Source organism: Styela clava, chromosome 2, assembly GCF_964204865.1.
Source record: "Styela clava chromosome 2, kaStyClav1.hap1.2, whole genome shotgun sequence".
Taxonomy (NCBI): domain Eukaryota; kingdom Metazoa; phylum Chordata; class Ascidiacea; order Stolidobranchia; family Styelidae; genus Styela; species Styela clava.
This window is the reverse complement of record NC_135251.1, coordinates 28,533,098-28,540,597: the sequence shown is the minus strand read 5'-3', so window position 1 is coordinate 28,540,597 and position 7,500 is coordinate 28,533,098. Positions and strand designations below refer to the sequence as shown.

The window sequence follows — 7,500 nt, the reverse complement described above, 5'->3', positions numbered from 1 at the left end:
TTGCACGTCAGAATCGCTACGGTCCTCCACCAGAGTTTCCTCTGGCTTCGACCTTCCCAGGCATAGTTCACCATCTTTCGGGTCCCAACATGGACGCTCTTGCGCGACCGCCCCGGCAGAGCGGGTGCGATCGGCCGGTCGTGCGCCGGCGCCCGCACGGGGCTCCGGGTCCGACCTCGTTCGGCCAAAGGCCGCCTTCACTTTCATTTCGCCTGCGAGTCTCGAACCACTCGACGACTCGCGCTCATGTTAGACTCCTTGGTCCGTGTTTCAAGACGGGTCGGGAGGGTGGCCGACGTGGCCACGGACCCCGAGCGCGTCGACGGCGCGCCACCGAAGCGGCAGCCCGCCGAACACCGGCACTGCGTACAGTGCAGGCGAACGACAAGCCAGCCGAACGGCGACGGCCGCACACAGAGAGCGCGCGGCATCCTTTCCTCGATCCGCCGCCGGGCCGCACCGCCCGCGCGCTGTAACACCCCCGCCGGAGCGGAGGCCACCTTCGCGCGGGGACTTACACCGACGGCAAACCGGTCGTGACCCGCGCCGGTCGCTAGTGCGCTGAGACGGTGCGCGAGCCGACTCGGCAGCGGCGCCTTAAGCGTCCGCGAACCGAGACGGCGCGCCCCCGCACCCAACTGAAAGCGAGCCGGCGACCTGACGGGCCCTCCCGTTTGCCTCTCAACGGTTTCACGTACTCTTGAACTCTCTCTTCAAAGTGCTTTTCAACTTTCCCTCACGGTACTTGTCCGCTATCGGTCTCGCGACCGTATTTAGTCTTAGGTGGAGTTTACCACCCGCTTTGGGCTGCATTCCCAAACAACCCGACTCCGAGAAGACCCGAAGCGGCCAAGGCTAGCGCCCCTATGGGCCTAACACCCGCCGTGGGACGAGGCCTCGATCAGAAGGACACCGGCGCTCGCCGTCAGCCGCACTGGGACTTCCGTACGTCACAACTCGGCGCGCTCGAAAAGCGCGCAGATTCGACGCTGGACTCTTCCCGGTTCACTCGCCGTTACTCAGGGAATCCCTGTTGGTTTCTTTTCCTCCGCTTAATAATATGCTTAAATTCAGCGGGTGCTCTCGCCTGAACTCAGGTCGTATGTGTCAAGCGGGCCGCTTCCTACACGGCCCGCTGGCATCGCAAGTCGTCGCCGCCGGCGCCGACCGAGCGCGTACCGTCGCCGCCTTGGCCCACGGTCGGTCTTGATCTCGTGACCGGACCGACCGACCTGGACCCGCCCCTCGAACGTAGTTGAACACGTCGAGGGGCCGGCGGTGTACGGGACACGCGGTCGCGCCGAGAAAGCTCGGCGACCGCTTCAACTTGGGGCGACGCCCGGCCGTCTTCGCAGAGGCCAGGCGACGGCCCTCGGGTGAAGACGAACGCGACCCTGAGGCAGACGCGGTCCCGGGATTGACCCGAGACCGCAATTCGCGTTCAGAAGGTCGACGTTCAATGTGTTCTGCAATTCACATTACTTCTCGCACTTGGCTGCGTCCTTCATCGACTCGCGAGCCGAGTGATCCACCGTTAAGAGTCGTCCTCGACGTTTCGCCCGGCGCCGAAGCGCGCGGACGTCACACTGTGGGATCGACCACAAAACCACCACCGACAACAACTGCACAAAAACACCAACAAACGGCGCCGAGCGACCGCCGGGCTGGGCCGGCGGCACATCGAGCGCGGTGCCCAGAAGCCACCATCGCACTCGGCTGCCTTGCTATGCCAACGTGTTACGCGTGTCGCACGGGGCAGAACCCCGATTGACGGCCGCCCTCTCGGCGGCACCCAAAGACAATTAAGTGCGCGGTCGGCCGGGGCCTACCACCACTTTCGGTAATGATCCTTCCGCAGGTTCACCTACGGAAACCTTGTTACGACTTTTACTTCCTCTAAATGATCAAGTTTGATCGTCTTCTCGACACGCCGACGCGGCCGTTGCCAGCCGCGACGGGGCCGATCCAAGGATCTCACTAAACCATTCAATCGGTAGTAGCGACGGGCGGTGTGTACAAAGGGCAGGGACGTAATCAACGCAAGTTGATGACTTGCGCTTACTGGGAATTCCTCGTTCAAGGGAAACAATTGCAAGTCCCTATCCCAATCACGAATGAGGTTCAACGGGTTACCCGGACCTTTCGGCCTAGGTTAGACACTCGCTGCTTCACTCAGTGTAGCGCGCGTGCGGCCCCGGACATCTAAGGGCATCACAGACCTGTTATTGCTCAATCTCGTGTGGCTAAACGCCACTAGTCCCTCTAAGAAGTTAGACGCCGACCGAGAAGGTCGCGTAACTATTTAGCATGCCAGAGTCTCGTTCGTTATCGGAATTAACCAGACAAATCGCTCCACCAACTAAGAACGGCCATGCACCACCACCCACAGAATCAAGAAAGAGCTCTCAATCTGTCAATCCTACCTGTGTCCGGGCCGGGTGAGTTTCCCCGTGTTGAGTCAAATTTAGCCGCAGGCTCCACTCCTGGTGGTGCCCTTCCGTCAATTCCTTTAAGTTTCAGCTTTGCAACCATACTTCCCCCGGAACCCAAAGACTTTGGTTTCCCGGAAGCTGCCGGAAAGGTCGTCATGGTAACGCCTCCCGATCGCTAGTTGGCATCGTTTATAGTCAGAACTAGGACGGTATCTGATCGTCTTCGAACCTCTGACTTTCGCTCTTGATTAAAGAAAACATTCTTGGCGAATGCTTTCGCAGTAGTTCGTCTTCCGCCGATCCAAGAATTTCACCTCTAACGGCAGAGTACGGACGCCCCCGTCTGTCCCTCTTAATCATTACCTCGTGCTCCGAAAACCAACAAAATAGAACCGAGGTCCTATTCCATTATTCCATGCAACACTATGCAGGCGAACAGCCTGCTTTGAACACTCTAATTTTTTCAAAGTAAACTTATCGGCCACCGCCGACACTCAGTCAAGAGCACCGACGGAGAACCGAAGGTGAGGCGAACGCAACCAGTGACACGCCTTGCGACGGACCGGCGGCGCTCGCCCAAAATCCAACTACGAGCTTTTCAACCGCAACAACTTTAGCATACACTGTTGGAGCTGGAATTACCGCGGCTGCTGGCACCAGACTTGCCCTCCAATGGATACTCGTTAAGAGTTTTAGGATGTACTCATTCCAATTACAGGGCCTCGTTAGAGTCCTGTATTGTTATTTTTCGTCACTACCTCCCCGTGTCGGGAATGGGTAATTTGCGCGCCTGCTGCCTTCCTTGGATGTGGTAGCCGTTTCTCAGGCTCCCTCTCCGGAATCGAACCCTGATTCCCCGTTACCCGTTATCACAAAGGTAGGCACGTAGCGTACCTTCGACAGTTGATAGGGCAGACACTTGAATGATACGTCGTCGGTGCAGAGACCGTACGATCCGCGTGGTTATCCAGAGTCATCAAACGTCACAGGACGAACCCGGTCGGTTTTGATCTGATAAAAGCGCGCCTCCCGAAGTCGGCGCTTAAATGCATGTATTAGCTCTAGAATTACCACAGTTATCCACTTCGCTTACGAGACCAAATAAACCAAGACTGATTTAATGAGCCATTCGCAGTTTCGCTTTACGAGAACTCGTACTTGCACCTGCATGGCTTAATCTTTGAGACAAGCATATCACTACTGGCAGGATCAACCAGATAGCTGCGACAGCTGCGCTCGGCCCTTGCTGGGCCGCCCGGCGCGTGCTCGTCGCATTCGTTTAAGACCGAGGCGATCGCCTGCGGCCGTACTCAGCTTCGACAGTCGCTGGCCGCGACGTCCACGCTCTCGCCGGCAGTGCCAGGCGGAGCGATTTGCGTTTTTTCTTTGCTCGCCCTCTCTCGGGCTCGATCCATTCAGTTTCGCACAAACAAGAGCTCTGCCGGCCGCCTGCAGCGGTGCCTAAAACCCGGGCATAACAATGCGACCGTTCTGCTAGGCCGACAAGCGCTCAAGCCAGACGCTCGATCGAACGCCCCCCACATATTAGTCGAGACAACGGCTCGCTCATTAGCATCGCGTTTGTACTTTAACTTTTTTTGGCTCGGTTTCTTTCGACGCCGATGCCGGCGACGCAGCACTCTCTCGCCCGCCAGCCACCGAGAAAAGGGTGCGCTCCGACCGGCCCCGCACCGCTCTTTCTTGGCTCATTCGAAATTACTGTCTTTCGCTCTGACATGCCTTACCTAGGGTTAGGTTAGTATGCTTGCACGTTTGTACTTTAACTTTTTTCGGCTCGGCTTCTTTCGACGCCGATGCCGGCGACGCAGCACTCTCTCGCCCGCCAGCCACCGAGAAAAGGGTGCGCTCCGACCGGCCCCGCACCGCTCTTTCTTGGCTCATTCGAAATTACTGTCTTTCGCTCTGACATGCCTTACCTAGGGTTAGGTTAGTATGCTTGCACGTTTGTACTTTAACTTTTTTCGGCTCGGCTACTTTCGACGCCGATGCCGGCGACGCAGCACTCTCTCGCCCGCCAGCCACCGAGAAAAGGGTGCGCTCCGACCGGCCCCGCACCGCTCTTTCTTGGCTCATTCGAAATTACTGTCTTTCGCTCTGACATGCCTTACCTAGGGTTAGGTTAGTATGCTTGCACGTTTGTACTTTAACTTTTTTCGGCTCGGCTTCTTTCGACGCCGATGCCGGCGACGCAGCACTCTCTCGCCCGCCAGCCACCGAGAAAAGGGTGCGCTCCGACCGGCCCCGCACCGCTCTTTCTTGGCTCATTCGAAATTACTGTCTTTCGCTCTGACATGCCTTACCTAGGGTTAGGTTAGTATGCTTGCACGTTTGTACTTTAACTTTTTTCGGCTCGGCTTCTTTCGACGCCGATGCCGGCGACGCAGCACTCTCTCGCCCGCCAGCCACCGAGAAAAGGGTGCGCTCCGACCGGCCCCGCACCGCTCTTTCTTGGCTCATTCGAAATTACTGTCTTTCGCTCTGACATGCCTTACCTAGGGTTAGGTTAGTATGCTTGCACGTTTGTACTTTAACTTTTTTCGGCTCGGTTTCTTTCGACGCCGATGCCGGCGACGCAGCACTCTCTCGCCCGCCAGCCACCGAGAAAAGGGTGCGCTCCGACCGGCCCCGCACCGCTCTTTCTTGGCTCATTCGAAATTACTGTCTTTCGCTCTGACATGCCTTACCTAGGGTTAGGTTAGTATGCTTGCACGTTTGTACTTTAACTTTTTTCGGCTCGGCTTCTTTCGACGCCGATGCCGGCGACGCAGCACTCTCTCGCCCGCCAGCCACCGAGAAAAGGGTGCGCTCCGACCGGCCCCGCACCGCTCTTTCTTGGCTCATTCGAAATTACTGTCTTTCGCTCTGACATGCCTTACCTAGGGTTAGGTTAGTATGCTTGCACGTTTGTACTTTAACTTTTTTCGGCTCGGCTTCTTTCGACGCCGATGCCGGCGACGCAGCACTCTCTCGCCCGCCAGCCACCGAGAAAAGGGTGCGCTCCGACCGGCCCGCACCGCTCTTTCTTGGCTCATTCGATATTACTGTCTTTCGCTCTGACATGCCTTACCTAGGGTTAGGTTAGTATGCTTGCACGTTTGTACTTTAACTTTTTTCGGCTCGGCTTCTTTCGACGCCGATGCCGGCGACGCAGCACTCTCTCGCCCGCCAGCCACCGAGAAAAGGGTGCGCTCCGACCGGCCCCGCACCGCTCTTTCTTGGCTCATTCGAAATTACTGTCTTTCGCTCTGACATGCCTTACCTAGGGTTAGGTTAGTATGCTTGCACGTTTGTACTTTAACTTTTTTCGGCTCGGCTTCTTTCGACGCCGATGCCGGCGACGCAGCACTCTCTCGCCCGCCAGCCACCGAGAAAAGGGTGCGCTCCGACCGGCCCCGCACCGCTCTTTCTTGGCTCATTCGAAATTACTGTCTTTCGCTCTGACATGCCTTACCTAGGGTTAGGTTAGTATGCTTGCACGTTTGTACTTTAACTTTTTTCGGCTCGGCTTCTTTCGACGCCGATGCCGGCGACGCAGCACTCTCTCGCCCGCCAGCCACCGAGAAAAGGGTGCGCTCCGACCGGCCCCGCACCGCTCTTTCTTGGCTCATTCGAAATTACTGTCTTTCGCTCTGACATGCCTTACCTAGGGTTAGGTTAGTATGCTTGCACGTTTGTACTTTAACTTTTTTCGGCTCGGCTTCTTTCGACGCCGATGCCGGCGACGCAGCACTCTCTCGCCCGCCAGCCACCGAGAAAAGGGTGCGCTCCGACCGGCCCCGCACCGCTCTTTCTTGGCTCATTCGAGTTTACTGTCTTTCGCTCTGACATGCCTTACCTAGGGTTAGGTTATTATGCTTGCACGTTTGTACTTTAACTTTTTTCGGCTCGGCTTCTTTCGACGCCGATGCTGGCGACGCAGCACTCTCTCGCCCGCCAGCCACCGAGAAAAGGGTGCGCTCCGACCGGCCCCGCACCGCTCTTTCTTGGCTCATTCGAGTTTACTGTCTTTCGCTCTAACATACCTTACCTAGGGTTAGGTTAGTATGCTTGCACGTGCGGTCTCTTGAACTTTTTTGGTTTGGTTAGTTTGTACCTGGTCGTATTGCGAAATTGTGCGATCCAATGGGCGGCGGCGACGCCCCCTTTTCGTATTGCGAAATGACACGTGAGCTTCGTCGCGGATGAGTGAGTAACGGCCAATCACGTGTCAACAATCGGCGCGAATCCAGCCAAGCGAGCGAGCGGTAATCACGTGGAAGATTTTGAAACGGGGCTCGAGCCAATGGAGGGCGACGACGCCCCCTTTTCGTATTGCGAAGTGACACGTGGGCCCCGCACCGCTCTTTCTTGGCTCATTCGAAATTACTGTCTTTCGCTCTGACATGCCTTACCTAGGGTTAGGTTAGTATGCTTGCACGTTTGTACTTTAACTTTTTTCGGCTCGGCTTCTTTCGACGCCGATGCCGGCGACGCAGCACTCTCTCGCCCGCCAGCCACCGAGAAAAGGGTGCGCTCCGACCGGCCCGCACCGCTCTTTCTTGGCTCATTCGATATTACTGTCTTTCGCTCTGACATGCCTTACCTAGGGTTAGGTTAGTATGCTTGCACGTTTGTACTTTAACTTTTTTCGGCTCGGCTTCTTTCGACGCCGATGCCGGCGACGCAGCACTCTCTCGCCCGCCAGCCACCGAGAAAAGGGTGCGCTCCGACCGGCCCCGCACCGCTCTTTCTTGGCTCATTCGAAATTACTGTCTTTCGCTCTGACATGCCTTACCTAGGGTTAGGTTAGTATGCTTGCACGTTTGTACTTTAACTTTTTTCGGCTCGGCTTCTTTCGACGCCGATGCCGGCGACGCAGCACTCTCTCGCCCGCCAGCCACCGAGAAAAGGGTGCGCTCCGACCGGCCCCGCACCGCTCTTTCTTGGCTCATTCGAAATTACTGTCTTTCGCTCTGACATGCCTTACCTAGGGTTAGGTTAGTATGCTTGCACGTTTGTACTTTAACTTTTTTCGGCTCGGCTTCTTTCGACGCCGATGCCGGCGACG

At 56.8% G+C, this 7,500-nt stretch overlaps 2 non-coding genes and 1 pseudogene across 2 annotated transcripts; all 3 read right to left on the bottom strand.

Moving 5' to 3' along the window:
* Positions 1-1,101, bottom strand: part of LOC144420064 (large subunit ribosomal RNA) — a 4,477-nt pseudogene extending 3,376 nt beyond the window's left edge.
* Positions 1,102-1,389: 288 nt separating this feature from the next.
* On the bottom strand, positions 1,390-1,543 carry LOC144420104 (5.8S ribosomal RNA). The gene has a single exon (XR_013474463.1). It is a non-coding gene; the product is annotated as a 5.8S ribosomal RNA (ribosomal RNA).
* A 298-nt stretch (positions 1,544-1,841) lies between these two features.
* Positions 1,842-3,652, bottom strand: LOC144420255 (small subunit ribosomal RNA). Its single transcript, XR_013474608.1, has one exon. It is a non-coding gene; the product is annotated as a small subunit ribosomal RNA (ribosomal RNA).
* Between the last annotated feature and the right edge of the window lie 3,848 nt (positions 3,653-7,500).